A 21,281-nucleotide genomic window follows, 5' to 3' on the forward strand; every position below is an offset into this window, starting at 1 on the left:
CGATTATTAAATAATCGAGTAATTCGAAATTTCCGAGATCCCTAGTTGCTAGCAAGTTCGGCAATAATTGACAGTTGAATTTAGAATTGCCGAGATTCTCAGAAATTATACATTTTGCCTAGAGTGCCTATAACCAGAGTGACAAAAACTTCCAGTTGCAAACGAGCAAACGACCTGTCAATCACAATGTAAACCTAACAACACTGCCAACATTTCGGATTAAATGTTTTGAATTGTTGCCAACATTACCACGAATTTTGACAAACGGCGACGATGATACCAGCAGGAAAATAAAGTGGCGCGTTTTAACAGGAAATAGTGCATACTTTGTGCTCAAGAAAAGTACGCCACCACATGAAATCGACCATCTACAAAACGCTCATTAGTACGGTTGTTCACTATGGCCGCGGTGGAGACGGCGTATGAACCACGAATTTCAACAGTTGCTTGTAGATCCACCTATTGTACGGACAGTTAAAATTGGACAGCTACGATGTATTAGACGTGTCATTAGGATGCCGGACGACAATACAGTGAAAATGGTTTTTGAATCTGATCTGCCCAAGAACTATAGCTGCTAGGTAAGGTGAGGTAAAATCAATGACATTTCTTGATGAACTTTCTACATTTTGCTTGACTGGAATTTTAGTGTTATAAATTAGGGGGAATTATTACCGATAGTAGCGTTGTTATCGATAGGGAAAGTAAACAAATAGAAATTGTCATTTGCAGTCTAATCTACATCTCAGCTGTTTTCCAAAGAACGGCGAATCTAACATTGACAGCAAATGGAGAAAAACATCGATGAATGTTTCGACTTTGGTTTCAAATCGTATTTAGAAATCATCGTATATTCTCAGATCAATTTTTGATTAGTCGATGATCTGTTCGTTTATCTTTAAAAAGTATGCAAATTTTACCACTTTCCTTCTATATCTACTGAATAAATCAACATAAAAAGAGTTTCGCCCTTTTTCGATTTGTTTACTTTTATGCTTCCTGTGTGAATGATGAAGTTACGCCCTTGCGCATTTTTTGTGAAATTAGTTGGTTTTCGTGACTAAGATAAATATTCGGGTAATTTTACCGTCTCATTTATTATTTCCAGTAGTAAAAGGTTCGGAAACTATCAAAAATAAAGAAAACAAATAGTTTCGCCCTTCCTTATTAGGAATTGAAGTATCGCCCTGTTTGTTTGCATGGAACACGGAGGGCGAAACTTCCGTAAACAAATGGAATGACAGTTTCGCCCTTTATAGTTCTTTGTATTACTAAGATTGAGATTTTTGTAGAATCCGATTTTTTAGGCGAAATTGGAGGATTTTGAAGAATTTATTGGTAGGAGAGAGAAACTCGTTTTGTTTACTTTTGTAAGATTCGTCCTTCTTTGAAAAACAGCTGATCTAATGTTTTAGCAAAGGAAAATTTATTTATGATTCGCTCTTGAATAAATCCGTAGTTAACTACCTTTCGAGTTTAAATATAAAAATATCAACACAATTATGCGTTAAAACTGTTTACGATTCTTAGGCGACAAGAATAGAGAAAGACTTCATATCGGGACAAATCAATATTTTAAATAAACATTTAAAGGTATGGAACGTCGCAAAATAGGGTTATGTGTCATGAATCGTAAGAAGTTCTATCACTAACTACATTTTTAAATATTTCTTGTCTTCATGCTGTTTTGTCTTTTTCCCTCGAAACGCTTAGGTGTACACATTGTAAACAATCTGATTAGCTGTTATTTCAAATAATTATACTCAATATATTTTACATCTGCGTGAATACTGTTAAAAGATATTAATACACCAAAGCACGGTGTCTCACTATGAAAAATGAACCCAATACATTAGGTAATGTATCGTTTCTAGAAAAAGTTCACCGACTATTATTTTTTAACTCTAAATTCTTTAACGATTTTTTTCCCTTGTAATGAATGGAGAAAATAGTTTTCAGTATGCCAGCAGCCATCACAGTAGACATCTTTTTCTTTCACCGTTTTCCGTTCACCACTGGCGACTGTGTGGAAAACTTGTATTTTTGGCTCTTCGTTCTATTACTTACACTATTTTCCAGTTACTTTACATGCACACTACATTAAGAAACAGATCCAGAATAATTTCGAATAAATCTATCAAGTTTTTTGAAAACGATCACGATTAACAACTATTTTCAACACCTTTCTTCGCGTCCATTGAACAAAACACGAACTTACTGATTTTCCCTTACACTCTCACTCGCTGATGCTTTGATGGATCGCTACACTGAAAAATTTTTGCACGTTAACAACATGTGTAAAACATCACTACATATCAGCTGTTTTTCAAGGAAGGGCGAATCATATGGCGTTTTCGTTTTTAATTTGCACTACACCGGTGCAGTGCTGCACTGAGGCATGAATAAACGAACACAAATGACGAAAACATAAACAGTAACCATTGACTACAATAAACGATACCATTGCACAGAGCTACACCAAACTTTTGATGAGTGCTACACCAGTGGTATCGGTGCAGAAAAAGTGTAGCACTGGTGTAGTGCAATTGGTAAAAACGAACGGTTTAAGTGCAGCTTTCGCTACACCGGTGTAGTGCAATTTTAAAAACGAAAACGACAATAGATTGACAGCAAATGGAGAACAGCATCGATGAATGTTTCGACTTTGGTTTGAATTCCTATTTAGAAGTTATCGTATATTCTAAGATCAATTTTTTATAAATCGATGAACTGTTGATTTATCTTTAAAAGGTAGACAGTTTTTCCCAAAGATAAACTCAAGATTACAATGTACCAAACGGTCCATCGAAAAATATCGGATCAGTAATCGTGAACCAGTGAACTTAGTAATAGTGTAATTTGGTTGACCCTTCGTTAATAAGCGTCGAAAAACATTTGAAAATGACGGTAAAATACCATAGTAACAATACAAGTTTGGAAGTAAGTAAACTTTTGTAAACATATCACATGAAATGTTTTGTTACTTCCATTCACTTTAAGTACGACTCAGACGGTCCGGCTTCTTCCGTCACCGTCACCGTAACGTCAACGTCCGTCACCGTCATTCTAATTCACACGATCCGGTTTCCTATCCGTGTCCGTCATGTCATTTTCTTACACGCAGAATTTGAAGAACTTACACACTTAAAACCATTTCTTGAGCTCGGCATAATAAAATGCCGAAACTGATCAGCAACACGTAAATTTGCTGATTGCTCAGTAATCATTACGCATGTTTCTGAACTTCGTTAAATGCATTTACTGATATTTCGGTAAAATGCTTACCTTTGCCGAAATTTGGCATAATTTCTTGCTGAATTTATCAGTAAACAACAGATATGCCGACATCAGCAGAGACGTTTGCCGAGATTTCGGAATATGCGCTAGCTGTTGCCGAGATTCAGCACAACAGCTGTCATTTATTGCCGCGTAACATTTTCGCTTCGCATTGCGCGATTATTTTCTGATGAAATTCTCTAGTGAAAAAATGAATAATCTTCGAAGAAGTGTGGAACCACTTGCAAGTAAAAATATTGAATAAATAGCTTGAATGTTTCGCTTTATAAAAAGCGATTTTATCAGAGCACACGCGATTATAAGGGAAAACACCCAACTAGGGGCTCAAAGCGTCCTTGAGACAAAACTTTGGGGGATATGCGAAAAAATAACCCAATGCATGGAATAACTCAATGGATCAAAGTAAGTTTATTTGAACAATACCGTATATGCATCATTAAATATTGAAAAATTTTGTAAACCAGAAACCAATATATATATATATATATATTTATATATATATATATATATATATATATATATATATATATATATATATATATATATATATATATATATATATATATATATATATATATATATATATATATATATATATATATATATATATATATATATATATATATATATATATCCACCACGACTCAAGGCATCCGGAAACGCCGCTGATGGTAGTGATGTCTGAGGAATTTGGCGAAGGAAACTGCTCATTAGTTTGGAGAGATGTAATAATTCCCATATGACCGGTTTTTACAGTATTCGGTATCAAATGCGAGCCTTCCGACAAATTTTTTTTTAAATTTTTTTGTATGCTTCATGCTGGCAACAAATTTGTAAGCCTCCTTTAAATGTTAATAAAATGAATTTTTGATCCTAAATGGCGTGCTTATAACACAGACTAACAGACAGGACACTCAAATTAGATTCTTCAATCATTTTAACGGTCATTTTGAATATTCCTTTATTTGGGACAGTACTCACATGTGTCATGATGGCGCCACGTAACCCTATCAAAAACATCCTGTCTGTCATCTAGACTGTGTTTATTTTTTTCATTTACCAACAGAGTTGCCAATCATACAGAATTACCTGTAATGTTTTGATTTGTATACGTCCATGTGAATTTCATGCAGGATACAGATTTAATACATATTGCCAAAACTATGTACATAATTTTGCCTACTTCTCATCCTCCAACGCAATACAAAATCGAACCCGCTTTGTTACAATATTTACTTGCTTCTGGTCTGCCGCCACTTAATTTCGGGTGAAAACTACCAACACAATAAAAAATAGTCTAGATGAACAACGTTGAGTCAAATAAATGGTTACCTTCTAACATCGCGAAAAAGTTAAATATATTATCAACATAATCCAATAATTTATTGTGACGATTCATTTTCAAATATTTTGATGAAATCAGGCAACCCTGCAAGCAGCTGATCGGTGTTGACAAGCGAGGGGAAACCAACTAGTAAAAAAAAACTTTTACATAACACAAGGGGTGTACAGATAGTAAATAGTTCGCGCAGTACAATATAGGTGGAACTAGTGCATCACGAAAAATTATTTTTATAAGAAATTACTCATACTGTCATGTCTGTTAGTCTGTGCTTATAATGTTGAGAAATCACAAACAAAATTAATCGACTAGATTTTTAATTACTGATGATTCGGTAATTAATTTTTTCATTTTTTCGTTTTATTGGATTGCCGAATATTCATTGAACGTTTTACTGAGCAAACAGTAAATCTTATGCTGACGATTTCGGCAATATTTGACGTTTGTCAAATTTGAGGGTGCCGAGACGTTCAGTAATTTTATTTTTGCCGAGTTGATTGCTGATTACTCGACTGTGCGAATCTCGGCATATTTTTGCCGAGACTCAGCTATAAAATTTAAGTGTGTAGTTTCGCACAATTTTATTCCACTAATACAAAGTCTGGGAGCTTTTGAAGCCAATTGATCTGTTGTTTTCCTACCTTTTAATCGAATAAATAACTTTCAAAATTAACTAGAAAGAGGAAAAAACAAAACAATCAGTTCCACTCAACAACGTAACGTACTTTGGAAATCTACTGATAAGTTTAATTACCTCTATGTGGTATATTTCGTTTAAGAGTGGGATCTTGACACCGAATACATACATAACAAACGTCAACTCAATACCGTAATCATATGAATCGTGCATGTGTGCGATAATCACAATCCCGTCAAATATTCTTTCAGAGAAATGTTGACGGAGCTTGCCGTTGACGGACGTTGACGTTCCGGATCTCTGTTGGATCGTGTGAATGCATTGCGCAAAGGGAAAACTCATTTGACTAATTTTGACGAAGGCTGACGTTTCGGTGACGGAAGAAGCCGGATCGTCTGAATCGTACATTAATCGACGACCCGACCTGCCACTCGTCTATCGAAACTGTATCGCAAATTTAAGTACCCCTCAGTAACTGGTAATGTCAAAATGAAATCAACTGAAAAACTATTAAAACTGGCAACACAAGTTGATGAATTATTGATTTTGAATAACAATTATCGAAACTTTGGTTACCGCTTATTGAAGGCTTGAGAAATGTAAACAAAACTAACTGCCTCGAGTTGAAGATCCTTATTTCGCGGCAAGGTGCAAGTTCTTCAGCATCATTAGACGTCAGGGCAATAGATCGATTAGCTCAGCTAAGGCTCGAACATATGAAAAATTTCTTGTAAGACCAGCGCAATCAGGTTGCCGTATGTGACCAAGATCTTTTGTATGGAGTACCTCTGTTGCGACACTTTTTATCAGTCCAATCATCGAAATTCAGTATCGAAATATGAATGATCAAACTGAATCGATACGGTATATTCGTACTATTCTATGAGATGCATGAAATTCGAGTGCAGCAAATCAAAGATACTCAAATATTTGAGCTTTATTGTTTAATCCATTCCAGAATCGCACTTCATATACTAGTACGAATTCATATTTGCTCCTTTCTAATAACTTTTGAAAGTACAACTATTTCAATTGTTCCACAAATCTTTGTATATTTGCCACTTCTGAGTTTGTTCCAAATCGTTCAACCCTCGTTGCTGATCAGCGTACATGTTGTAAAACAATACGCCGTCATCTTTTAGACATTCGACAAACTCCTCTATTTCTGTTCTGTATTTTGAAGACCTTCGCGAAGCGTGTGTAAAATTTGATGAACATGAAAGGCACTTGAGAAGTGCAGGAATCAAGCTCATCTGATCAAAATTATAGGTTCTTAAGTGCACATTGTAAACCACCCATAAAAACAAGTTTCCTTCAAATAATTTGATAATTTATTCTCAAGCAGAAAATAGTCAGTAACTACGATTTCCCGTAAGGCGTCTGGAACCTGTTTTAGTAGTCGAATTTCAAGAATGTCGGATACATTCAAACAATAAATTTCTTCGTTTGTTCCGTGCAGTTCCGTAATTCCTAGTTTGATCACAATAGGTATATTAAGCTATGGCGATGTTTCGGAAACTCGATTGGATATTCCTGAAAAGAATGACCGGCATTATGAATGAGTTTGATAACACTACATTACAGGTAGAGCTACTGGGTAGCAATTATGATGATATAATATGACGCATGTCTGTCATAGCACTACATCTACATCTAAATTTGGATATTGGGCACCCAGCTCCAGTCCCAGTTCGGCTGGTGCAAATCCAAAAAATTAAACTTGTAGATTGTAAGAGTTTCTGAATCAGTATCTATAGACGCCAAGCTCCTTCGCATTTTTAAAGTCAGCAGTCACGTTGAACGTCCCCAGAGGGACGAGTCCCCGGCCAATGGCTCGCGGCATCTCGTACAGCTACGTACATTCTCGATTTCTTCAGAATAATCTTGCGTTATTATTTTTGCACTGATAGCGCACAATTAAAAATAATATGTCTTTTCTCAAATGGTTTGTTTATTTATTATGGGGCTCCTTGGTAACTAATTCGTAGCAACTTAAACCACAGACTAACAGACATGGCAGTATGAGTAAATTCTTATAAAAATAATTTTTCGTGATGCACTAGTTCCACCTATATTGTACTGCGCGAACTATTTACTATCGGTACACCCCTTGTGTTATGTGAAAGTTTTTTTACTAGTTGGTTTCCCCTCGTTTGTCAACACCGATCAGCTGCTTGCAGGGATGCCTGATTTCATCAACATATTTGAGAATGAATCGACACAATAAATTATTGGATTACGTTGATAATACATTTTACTTTTTCGCGAAGATAACCATTTATTTGACTCAACGTTGTTCATCAAGACTATTTTTTATTGTGTTGGTAGTTTTCACCCGAAATTAAGTGTCGGCAGACCAGAAGCAAGTAAATATTGTAACAAAACGGGTTCGATTTTGTATTCCGTTGGAGGATGAGAAGTAGGCACAATTATGTATATAGTTTTGGCAATATGTATTAAATCTGTATCCTGCATGAAATTCGCATGGACGTAAACAAATCAATACATTACAGGTAATTCTGTATGAATGGCAACTCTGTTGGTAAATGAAAAAATAAACACAGTCTAGATGACAGACAGGATGTTTTTGATAGGGTAACGTGGCGCCATCATGACACATGTGAGTACTGTCCCAAATAAAGGAATATTCGAAATGACCGTTAAAATGATTGAAGAATCTAATTTGAGTGTCCTGTCTGTTAGTCTGTGCTTAAACCGTGTTGCTCAAGAAAATTATTTTTATCATTATCAAGGAGTCACTATATTTGTGGTAACTGGCGGTAAATCGCTCACAAATACTTTTTATTCCAATTTCCCTTCGGAGTGCCTGGTCGTGTCGTCGCTTCAATGCTTCGTAAGATAAGATTATGGCAAATTTAATATATTCTTAGTAATAATTCAATTGATTTTTCAAGTTCCGAGATTTACTCGTCATGCAACAAAATACCGAAATTTCTTTCATATTGCAGCTTAGGATTGGTACTACATAAACAAACATTGTTATAGTAATGACGCATGTAGCGATTCGACGCTTGTTGTTTTGTTTCAAATATTAATTGAACTACAACCAACGATAAACTCAAGATTACAATGTTCCATTCGATTCATTGAAAAATGTTGGCTCAGTAATCGTGAACCAGTTGGTTCAGTAATAATGTAATTTAATTGACCCTCCGTTAACAAGCGTCGATATAGTTCCGACAAAATGCCATGGAAACAAGACATGTTAGAAAAGGAAGGAAACATATGTTTACATTCAGCACAAAATGATTTCATGTCACAACTGACTTTAATGCTTCATGGGATGAGGTCACGACGTAAAATACACTGGTGGCGAAGTAAGACAGGTTTGGTTGTGTTGGTAATTTTCTCACGAAATTAAGTATGGCGCGCCGGGATTCAAGCATGTAAACATAAACAAACGACCAGTTCAGATCGGGATTTCACTTCTAAGTTACTCCAGTTGTCGCGCAGCCTTGCGAATCTTTGGCACTTATTGAAAATCTGGACATTTTATCTTCAAGGGCTTGCAAGGTAACGTCGAAATATAGAAAATTTTACACACATCCGATTCTGTTCATTTCGTTGGAGGAAGGATTTCGCGGATCGCACTGTGGTATCTATTACAATTATTATGGATAATGGAGTGATTGTGCTGTTGGTGGCATTTCAAATGCAGGTGATGAAAACGATTGAAACATCCCGGAACAAAACACCGCATTTCACTGTCAATATTTTCGCAAACAGAATCAACTCTAAATATTTTCATAAAAGCAACTCCCGAAACGTCATTTGTTTATGTTTTTCTTCTTCACGTCTCTCTGTTATTCCAAAATAAAATGACAACCGCACTAACACATAGAAAAACGTGATCACCAGGTATTTTACATCGTGGGATGAGGTAATAACAAACTAAATAAATTCTACACTGAAATGAAAATATTATTTATATTCATTAGATTTGTCATATGAATCATATGCAGAATATAATTCATAGAAATTATATGGAAACTTATAATCTTTATTTAATGTGTACGTCAAATCTAAATGGACGTTATCATAATGAAAGTTAAAAAAATATCCCATATAATTTATATGGAAATCCGATGAAAGTCGTGAATAGTTGTGTCCTCGATAGTCATCAACTGCTCCAGACCATTTTTTCAGGAAATTTCGCATCTCAATGTAATTTTAAATCGCTGACAAGACAGCTCATCCAACTTCGTTCAAGGATATGCGTTAACGGACCATGAAATATATATCCGGTACATTTCATTACTCTATCTGTCTAATAAGATTCATTGTTTTATTTTCAGTCTCGGGATCTCACTTCTCTTTCGCAAATATGCTGCGCAAATATGGTGCTCCCTTACCGAATGGAATACTAGTATAGCTTGAATCCTCAAAGAAAAGTAGTAGTTGGCAATTATCTGCTATTCGTATATATATATATATATATATATATATATATATATATATATATATATATATATATATATATATATATATATATATATATATATATATATATATATATATATATATATATATATATATATATATATATATATATATATATATATATATATATATATATATATATAAATATTATATTATATATATATATATATATATATATATATATATATATATATATATATATATATATATATATATATATATATATATATATATATATATATATATATATATATATATATATATATATATATATATAATATAATATGCGCTTCACAAATTGTTCCAATGTATGTTGTGCGGATATCTAGTAATGGTTATAAGACGTGCCAATAAATTTGACTCAGACTGGCAATTTCATTTGTTATATAGAAATCCTGTAAAAATAACGTTAAGAAGAGTTTTATGTTTCATAAGATTATCTCATATATTTGACATGATGTTGAACACATCTTGTAACTATGATTGGAAATGCTAATAGTGCAAAATCATTAGAATATCATATAATGTGAAAAAGAAAATTTAGCTCAGTGTAGGCAATGGTTCTAAGTAGCTTTTTACTTTCTTATTGTAAGAATCACTGGATATAAGGCAAAATTGCTCAATACCCAAGTAACAATTCGAATGCCTAATGGTTTTGATTGTAATTTATAGGAGTTTTGTAATTGATTTTTTCAATCACTACCTGTTTTATGACGACTATAATAAATGACAAGTCATATCATAGTTTTTAAAACTTCTATAAAACTTTTTACCTAGACTAACAACTGGATTAAAAATAAAACAATGTGTACTAGAATAAAACCATGCAAACACTCTTAGTATTGCTTTCAAACATTTTCTTTGAAACATTATTGTTAGTAAAATTCTTTCATAAATATAGTTTTGAGTGTGCGTGTTCATTGGATGACAGTTTCACTCAGAGCAAATTTGAGGGTTCTGAAGTACATTTATGACACATTTGTTGTGGGCTATTTGATTTATTGCTTCTTGGGTTAAGCGTCATTTGCATTAAAGAAAATTTCATGGCCGCCATTATGATGTCTCATACCGTAGCATTTATTGACATCAAATAAACTTCAAAATGCAAAAACGAGGAAATATGATGGACTTTCATGATTCGTTTTCAGAATATATGCACAAGTTTTAACGCCACAAAATAGTTTTATACAAAAATGACGATGAATAAAAAAAAATTTTCATAAACCATGAAGACTTTCGCAAAAACCGCACGGACCTGAATGACAAAGTTTAAAAGGTCCTTAAACAAATTAAAAAAAAAAGAAAAAAAACCGCATTTATTTCAAAGCGATTAGTTATAATTCTTATTTTTATCTTTACATTCACGATAAAAATAAAAGCGCATGAAATTTTTACGTTCGGAAAAAGCCTCAAACTCTTACAAATAAACTAATATATTTTTACTGATTGCATTCAAAGTAGACATGACACACACGTAGTCTAGAAAAATATTATCAAAATGTCAGTTTATTCATGGCGGAATTCATTCCACCCAAATAAATTAAATGTTGATCGTAAAGCTGGTTTCAAAATTTTCTTGAATTTGGAGTTTTAACGCAGGTTTATGCTAATTCTTCACTTTGCTTTATAAACCTTATGAAGAATGGTCCACTTGGCAGGAACATGCTCTTATAGAGGTTTTCAGTAGGCTTTAATGCAAGATTTATTATGTAGCGTTGAAGACAGCTATAAGTATTTATTAATATTAAAATTGTTACTTGGGATGGTATGTTTATCAATATCATAAAGATTATGAAGATATAAACTTTATTGAACATCATTTAGATTTTATGTAGAGTTCCATTAAAGGTCATAAGTTGTCATATGTCTTTTGTGAAATACCATCTGCGTACGATTCATAAGACACATCCAATGATTAAAAATTATGTAACGAGTTAGGTTTCATCGGATTTTAATATACATTATATGAAATATTCTTATAACTTTCATTGTGGTAATGTCTATAAGGATTTAACGTACACTTTAAATAAAGATTATAACTTTCCATATAATCTCTATAAATTATATTCTACATACGATTCATATGACAAATATGATGAATATAGGTATTATTTTCATTTCAGCGTAGGGATGTCGTAATGTCGATCGATTAATCGAGTAATCGATTAAGAACCTCTATAATAATTTAACCGATTAGTTTGAAACTAATATTCGATTATTAAACTAATTGAATAATTTGAAAAATTCGATAACAGTAATCGAATAATAACCCAGATAATCGAGTAAAATATAATCGATTATTGAATAATCGAGTAATTCGAAAAATCCGACATCCCTACCCGCTTGTGAGAAATTCTGGCAACCGTCAGAAGGCTGGCTGCATTCCGGCAGCTGTCAAAATTGTACAGGCGAAATTGCGTCATTATCTTGCCGTATGTGTTTTGTTTATTTCTCTCTTCCTTTTTTTTTTTTATTCGAATTCATTTGATATTCGTCAACCCCGCATTTGCATACAAAAAACGAATCTTGAGACGAGTTAAATGAGATTGAAATATTGGTATGTTTGGTAGTGAGAAAGCACTGTTATTGACAATAATATTTTTCAAAATTATTATTATGAAGGGCAATAATTTATTGCCTTTCAAATGACTTTTTAATAAAAAAAATGAAACCAAGACGCTAAAAATGTAGAACCGATTCAAAACGGTTCTGCCAATCTTGTATGGCAAGAATCTGACAGAAACAGAACCGTTAATAACCGCTAGGCGAAATTCTCTGCCGGAAACGGTTATTGCATTTTTGCCAGAATTCCGGAAAAAATGGCTGGCAGACATAGCAAGCCGTCTGGGGGGAAATCTGCCCGCCGCGTACAAGTGGGTAGTACCAACACCAACATTTCCCACATTATCGAAATGACGGAATGCGTAATGAATTCTTACTCGACTGCATGATTTTTTAGGCGCCTTAAGCCATTTCACTACACTCAAAGACTTAACAAGATATCCAGCTCTCACTTTTCTCGAACAAATCATTTGCAACATCCTTTTTTGCGAACATGGTTCCCTCAGGCGAGTTCGCATCGAATCTCGTACATAGAAGCAGGGGAGAGAAATGTCAAATTCCTGCGCGACAAAATAGCAGCACTGCGCACCCATACAATTGACATGATATGTTGAATGTGATGCCGTGCGATGGCGTTGTTGAACTGAATTTTGATTTCGCTCCAAGCTGACAGGGTCTGCTACACTCCAGCTAGAGGAATGGATAATGCTGACTAAGGTAGGTCGTTCTGTTAATTTCCAGCGAATTTCAACAGTTTATGCTGGAACTCTAAGAAGAACTGGTTATTTACTAGTTCTGTATATCCGAAAAATTTGAAGATTTAAATTTGTATATTCAGTTATTAGGCTCTCTGACAGCTCACTTACAACCACAAATGCAAATGAGATTGGTTTGTTTTCATCAGGAAACGAATGCATTAAACACAGTTCAGACGATCAATCAACTTCGGTCGACGTCCAGATTGGTTTATTAATTTTATTTAGCCGAATATTGCTCACGTATCCGACGTTAAAAAGTTCCGTGAACTTGACGTAGTGTCCTTTCATACGAATTGCTTACATTTAATGTTGTTGTTTCGTAATTGTTCCATTCAGGTGATAGCCGCGTGATGCTGCGTGTGAATCGCTTTTACATATTGTTTTGTTTTCATCAGGAAACGTGTTGGCCACCCATTTTTCAGTAGGGCCACCGTTAATTTTTCACCGGGCATAGAAACCTCAATATGTTTTCATTTAAAAATAAATTGAAAATCAGCACGAAAACGTGCAAAATCGGAAAAGAAGAAGAAGAAGACGAATTGACAATTCAGTCTGCATCTTCTCACTCAATTCCGACAGATCTCCGAATCAACTGGTTGTAGGCGAAATTCATTCGGAATCGCCCACATTATAAGATCCGAATCGATTCCGAATCAATTCCGAATCGGCGAGAAATTTTCATTCGAAATTTTTTTGAACAGAAAAGTTTTTTACGCGTTCCAAAAGTAAAATTTTATTTTATTCGTCTGGTGGCCATGGCTGCTCAGGTAGCCAAAACGCCATGCGGGTATTCACCAGGATTTTTCCACATTGAAATCTTTGACATTTTCAGCGAAGGTGGGAAGATGAAAACGCTCGGCTAATTTATATACAGGTGACTTTGTTTTGTCAAATAGGATTTGACAACCGTCACTGAATCAATTTTGGTAGTCGTCTGGTGGCCATGGCTGCCCAGGTATAGCCAAAACGCTATGCGGGCAGGAATGCCACGTTCACCGATTAATCTGTGTTTCACAGATTTTTACCTTTCTGCATAGATTTAAAAATGGCACAGATTTTCCCAGATTTCTGAAAATGATCACAGATTTTCACAGATTCTGAATTTAGTACAGAGCGGTGTTGCTCACCAAATTGATTCCGATCTGCTCTTATGGTACAGGAAACGTGCACAGATTTTCACTGATTGGTTCTTGGTTTGATCACAGATTTTTGAAAAAAATATCTATCATCCCTGGACAGGACCAGACAACTGGCTTCTTTTTTAAGAAAAATATGTCTCTTCTTATTCCGGTTGCTCCCTGTTATAAATAATACATTCCTCGCGATCGCTGTTGCCAATAGAGCTTATTATTCATTATGGAAAGCTTATCTCCTTATAACATGCGAATATTTATTATTTGAAAATATTTAGACAAATGTTATATTTGTCAATAATATAGCTCTGAATCATCTCATTTTGATAAGATGCTTGTTTTAAAGAAAATGTTTAGTTGAAACAGTTTAATAAATTATTTTTTTCTAAAACACTTATTTTTGGGTAATCAATTTTTGCAGCTTTATTAATTATAGTATCCAACATATTCATTTTGAGAAAAATACTAACAAACAGAAGTATCCAAAGATTTGATCCCGAAAAAAAAATATTGTAGAAAAACAATACGATTTGATGTTACAAAACCTTCCACAATTATGCTCTGACCATCACTCAAATAAAAATTCACGTTCGATTCACTTGAAAAATCACGTAGAATGGTTTCAAATGTCAAATTGAATATTTTATGTGACAAAAATGAATGTCATTCGTAACCGAATGTTCGAAGTGAGCACACGCGTTTTTTTAACAATCGACATCGGTAAGACGAAGGTGCCTATCACAGCAGAGGCTGTAGTATAGGCATTAAATAAAAGTGATAAAAAGTAGCATCCCCGCAAGTGAGTTCTGTCTGTGCACCGGTTTTGTATCGGTATCAACAGTAGACGCTATTGTGCTATCCTCGGGCAGCAGTTATTTCTATTGTTTGCTACCCGCATCGCAGCAGCCAAATCCTGAGTCAAGGTCACGCTGAAGCACAACGAAGGAGTGAAGGAGCAACTCACCTAACAGCTTACCGTGACATACTGTTAAGTATTTTCTCAAACTTTTTCTTTCAACTTTTACTATTCATATATTTTCTTTTCATTTTATTTCTTTCTTTCTCATTTCAAGTGCGGGAGACTTCTTTACTCCCGCACTTTAAATATGAATATTGATGACAGTGGGGGTGTCTCGGAGGAGGGCGAAGCTGAACGAATGAACGAAGAACATTTAGAGGCTGAGTTTGCTTCCGAGATGCCATCTACCCCTCCTATACCATCTCCCCCTCCGATACCATCTCCCTCTCCGATGCCATCTCCCTCTCCGATGCCTCCATCTCCCTCTAAGATATTGCCTGCCCGCCAAAAAGTTTACCAAGACGATGGCTCGGGGGGTCCGTGGGTGGTATACTTCCGGCCCAAATTAAAGTCTCTCAGAGTTTTAAATATTGCTCGGGACCTGGAAAAACATTACTCGGCAATAAAAACAATAGATAAGGTTTCGCCAAACAAGTTACGCGTTGTTGTGTCCGACCTGAAGCAAGCAAACGCGATTGCTACCAGCGAGTTGTTCACGAAGGAGTACCGCGTGTACGTCCCGTCTCATGTGGTGGAGATCGACGGTGTGGTCCGTGACGAAAGTCTGACAATCGAAGATCTGATGAAGGACGGGGTAGGCCGTTTCAAAAACCCCGACCTTCATCCAGTGAAAATTTTGGAGTGCAAGCAATTGCACTCCAAATCGATAGATGGTAAATTTTACCAATCGGACTCATTTCGCGTGACTTTTGCCGGATCTGCACTTCCAAATTATTTGGTAGTGAGTGGAGTTCGTCTACCTGTTCGGCTGTATGTACCGCGGGTAATGCATTGTACAAGCTGCAAACAGTTAGGTCATACGGCAACCTATTGTTGCAACAAACTGCGATGCGGCAAATGCGGAGAGGCCCATGAGGACGATCTCTGCAGAAGAGCAGTGGAAAAGTGTTGCTACTGCGGGGAGAATCCTCATGATCTTTCGGTGTGCCCTACGTACATACAGCGTGCGGAAAAATTGAAGCGATCCGTGAAAGAACGTTCCAAACGTTCTTATGCGGAAATCTTAAAAAGAACCACTCCATCGACCCCTGAGAACCCGTTTGCAATCTTGCCAGTTGAAGAGGATACCTCTGACGACCCAGGCGAAGGACCTTCCTACACACAGGTTGAAGGAAGCAGGAAAAGACAAAATCTGGCTTCTCCCAAGCTTCCTCGTAAAGGCCTCAGACTGTCCTCTTCGTCACAAAAGAACCGAACGGAAACAAAAAGTGCTGACTCAAAACCGAAGCAAACACCTCCTGGGTTCAAAAAACTTAGGGATGATAAGGAGTACCCAGCACTTCCTGGAGCATCAAAAAACCCGAATGACCCCAAAGCACAACCAGATAATCCAACAAACGCTGGATTATTGAAATTTTCTGATATCGTGGACTGGATATTAACAGCCTTCAATATTACTGATCCTCTGAAAAGCTTCCTAACTGCTCTACTGCCAACAGTAAGGACATTTTTAAAACAGTTGACTGAACAATGGCCCCTCCTTGCAGCGATCGTATCTTTTGATGGATAATTTACCACTGAGAATCGAAGATATGATCATTGTGCTTCAGTGGAATTGCAGAAGTATCATCCCAAAACTTGATTCTTTCAAACACTTAATACATACTCATAATTGCGATGTATTCTCCTTGAGTGAAACTTGGCTTACTTCTAACATCAACCTCGACTTCCATAATTTTAACATAATCCGCCTGGACCGAGAAGACTCTTATGGAGGGGTACTTTTAGGGATTAAAAAGTGCTATTCATTTTATCGTATTAACCTCCCCTCGACACCGGGAATTGAAGTTGTTGCTTGCCAAATTAATATTAAAGGCAAAGATCTATGTATAGCTTCTATCTACATTCCTCCCAGAGTCTCGATAGGGCATCGTCGGCTTGCAGACATCATAGAACTTCTTCCTTCACCGCGGCTGGTTTTAGGGGACTTTAACTCGCATGGTACAGGATGGGGCTGCTTATATGATGATAATCGTTCTTCGTTAATCCAAGATCTGTGTGACAACTTCAATTTGACAATTCTAAACACGGGAGAAATGACACGGAACCCTAGACCGCCAGCACAACCAAGTGCGCTGGATTTATCCCTTTGCTCGACTTCGCTACAGTTAGATTGCAAGTGGAAGGTAATCTGTGATCCTCACGGTAGCGATCACTTGCCGATCATAGTTTCTATCACCAACCGTGGAAGACCATCGGAAACAATCAATGTTTCGTACGATTTCACACGAAACATTGATTGGAAACGTTACGCGAGCTCGATATCTGAGAAACTAGAAACATCACAGGAGCTTCCTCCGGAGGAAGAGTATACATTTTTGGCTGGCTTGATTCTTGACACCGCAATTCAAGCTCAGACGAAACGAGTACCTAGCGCGCAAACTAGTATGCGTTCTCCCAACCCATGGTGGGACAAAGAGTGCTCAGAGCTGAAAACGAAAAAAGCTTCAGCCTTCATCTCGTTTAGAAAGAACGGAACTCCAGATAATTATCGGAAATACGCGGCGTTAGAATTTCAAATGAAAAGTCTTATTAAAGCTAAGAAACGCGGTTACTGGCGAAGGTTTGTTGACGGATTAACGAGAGAAACAGCAATGAGCACTCTTTGGAATACGGCCCGTCGCATGCGCAATCGAAATCACGCGAACGAAAGCGAGGAATATTCTAACCGCTGGATATTTGATTTCGCTAAGAAAGTATGTCCTGATTCTGTTCCGGAACAGAAGATATCCCGCGTCGCGACATTGAATACAAACGAAACACCGTTTTCGATGGTAGAGTTCTCACTTGCGCTCTTGTCGTGTAACAATAGAGCCCCGGGGTTAGACAGAATTAAATTCAACTTGTTGAAAAATCTGCCCGACTCTGCCAAAAGGCGCTTGTTGAATTTATTCAACAAGTTCCTCGAGGGTAATATTGTCCCACACGAATGGAGAGAAGTGAGAGTTATTACTATTCAAAAATCTGGAAAACCAGCCTCCGATCACAATTCGTATCGGCCGATTGCTATGCTTTCCTGTATCCGGAAATTGTTGGAGAAAATGATTCTCTTCCGTCTAGACAATTGGGTCGAAACAAATGGATTGCTTTCAGGTACACAATTTGGGTTCCGCAGGGGCAAAGGAACGAACGATTGTCTAGCGTTGCTCTCAACAGAAATTCAAATGGCATTTGCTCGTGAAGAACAAATGGCATCAGTTTTCCTCGACATCAAGGGGGCATTCGATTCAGTTTCCATTAACGTTCTATCTGAGAAGTTGCATCAGCATGGTCTTTCACCAGTTTTGAACAACTTTTTATATAATCTATTGTCCGAGAAACACATGCATTTTGAGCATGGTGATTTGACGACAAAGCGATTCAGTTACATGGGTCTTCCTCAGGGCTCATGCTTAAGCCCCCTTTTATACAACTTTTACGTAAATAACATTGATGAATGTATCAACACATCTTGCACGCTAAGACAACTTGCCGACGACAGTGTTGTGTCTATTATAGGACCCAAAGCTGCCGATCTCCAAGGACCATTGCAAGATACCCTCGACAACTTGTCGACATGGGCTTTTCAAATGGGTATCGAGTTCTCTACGGAGAAAACTGAGCTGGTTGTATTTTCAAGGAAGCGAGAACCTGCGCAATTACAGCTTCAACTAGGGGGTGAAACCATAGCTCAGGTTTTCACATTTAAATATCTCGGGGTCTGGTTCGATTCCAAAGGTACCTGGGGATGTCACATTAGGTATTTGAAACGAAAATGCCTACAGAGAATCAATTTCCTTCGTACAATAACCGGAACTTGGTGGGGCTCTCACCCAGGAGACCTGATCAGGTTGTACAAAACGACGATATTGTCAGTAATGGAATATGGATGTTTCTGTTTCCGCTCCGCTACGAATATTCATTTCATTAAACTGGAAAGAATTCAGTATCGTTGTTTACGTATTGCCTTGGGTTGCATGCAATCAACCCATACGATGAGTCTTGAAGTGCTGGCGGGCGTCTTACCGTTGAAAAACAGGTTCTGGGATCTCTCATATCGACTGCTAATCCGATGCGACATTTTGAATCCGATGGTGATAGAAAACTTTGAAAAGCTCGTCGAGCTTAATTCACAAACCCGTTTTATGTCCTTGTATTTTGACTACATGGCTCAGAATATAAATCCTTCTTCGTTTGTTCCCAATCGTGTTCATTTTGTGGATACTTCTAATTCTACTGTGTTTTTCGACACATCCATGAAAGAGGAAATTCGCGGAATCCCGGATCCTGTACGCCCTCAAGAGATCCCAAAAATTTTTAATAATAAATTTAAAGAAGTCGACTGTAATAAAATGTTTTACACTGACGGATCATATCTAGACGGGTCCACTGGCTTCGGTATATTCAATGTAAATTTCACCGCTTCCTATAAACTCAGTGATCCAGCTTCAGTTTACGTCGCAGAACTAGCTGCAATTCAGTATACCCTTGAGATCATTGACACTCTGCCCACAGATCACTACTTCATTGTATCGGACAGTCTCAGTTCCATTCAGGCTCTCCGTTCAGTGAAGCCTGGAAAGCACTCACCGTATTTCCTGGGGAAAATACGGGAACAATTGAGTGCTTTATCTGCAAAATCATACCAGATTACCTTGGTTTGGGTCCCCTCACATTGTTCCATACGGGGCAATGAGAGGGCGGACTCGTTAGCCAAGGTGGGCGCACTAGAAGGTGATATCTATGAAAGACCAATCTGCTTCAATGAATTTTTCAGTTGCTGTCGTCAGAAAACTCTAGCCAGCTGGCAGAATACATGGAATAGTGGAACTCTGGGACGATGGTTACACTCAATAGTCCCACAGGTATCGACGAAAGCTTGGTTCCGGGGGTTAGACGTGAGCCGAGATTTTATTCGTGTAATGTCAAGGCTCATGTCTAATCTTTATATGTTCAGCGCGCATCTCCGTCGTGTGGGGCTCGCTGAGAGTGGTGTCTGCGTTTGCGGTGAGGGTTATCATGACATCGAACATGTTGTTTGGACATGTGTCGAGTATTGTGATGCCAGGTCCCAACTCATAGGTTCCCTTCGGGCCCGAGGTATACCACCCTTCGTACCAGTCCGCGACGTCTTGGCAACTCGAAATCTTCCTTATATGACTCTCATCTATAACTTCTTGAAAACTATCAATGCTCAAATTTAGTGCTCTCCCTATCTCTTTCTCGTCTACAGCTCTACCGCACTCTTCTTTACGTTGCTGGAAGTATGGCCTGTGTAAACGATGCTTCGGAGCATGCACCTGCCTTGAACTGACTGAGTTGCTGGAAGCTACCCAAAAACGTCACATCAACGTCAGAACACACCAACGAAGCATCCCAATCCAGAATAATCTCTTCATTGCTACAAGCTGAAAAACATGAAGATTCATCGAACGCAAAATGTGTCTAAAAGATGTATGCCACAAACCAATGATGTATTCAAATTTCAATTCAATACTGTGTAGGTCCCACCCTCCCTATGTCCCCTTACTAACTGGGGAGTATGCCGCCCCGTAATACGGCATCCCTTTCTCTCCCCCTAACAACAAGACAATCGGCCACGTTAAGCTAAAGCAAATAAGCCTAATAAAAAAAAAAATTTTATTTGAATAACTACAAAAATGAATGTTATACGAACATCCCCTAAAATGAATGAAGTCATCACATAAGGTTTACGTGAATTGACCAAACGTCAAACAATCTACGTGAATTTTCAGTGTGAAAAACTCGATTTTGAAAATGGCGAGCAGTGGCCCTCGAAGTGTAAGTAGTGTAAATATTTGTGAGAAAAGTTATTTAATTACAATTTTTTACTCCATCAACCGGACCATTCTAGTATGAAAGTTTCCATATTTCAACTGGACCGAGTCCGGAAGTTTACCCGTTCCTGCCGAATGCTTCAAACAGGCCGTCGGTATGAAGCTAGAGACACTGGAACCATGTAATGCGACTTCAACCTGCATCGGTAGTGTTGTGGGAGTTCTTGGATCTCGACTTCGGCTTCGGTTGGATGGCAGTGACAACAAAAACGATT

The 21,281-nt window shown here is 37.1% G+C and overlaps 1 protein-coding gene across 3 annotated transcripts in view; it reads right to left on the bottom strand.

The window, feature by feature from the left end:
• Positions 1 to 2,240, bottom strand: part of LOC131439290 (protein mini spindles) — a 62,205-nt gene extending 59,965 nt beyond the window's left edge. For 2 of the 3 annotated variants that reach the window (XM_058610133.1, XM_058610132.1), the window contains exon 1: positions 2,068 to 2,239. The gene's annotated coding sequence lies outside the window, so the exon portion shown is untranslated. Of the gene's footprint in view, positions 1 to 2,067 lie in introns of all 3 variants that reach the window. The other variant, XM_058610131.1, reaches the window with a different exon arrangement.
• Positions 2,241 to 21,281: the final 19,041 nt, after the last annotated feature.

Source organism: Malaya genurostris, chromosome 3 (genome assembly GCF_030247185.1).
Source record: "Malaya genurostris strain Urasoe2022 chromosome 3, Malgen_1.1, whole genome shotgun sequence".
In the NCBI taxonomy this organism is placed as follows: domain Eukaryota; kingdom Metazoa; phylum Arthropoda; class Insecta; order Diptera; family Culicidae; genus Malaya; species Malaya genurostris.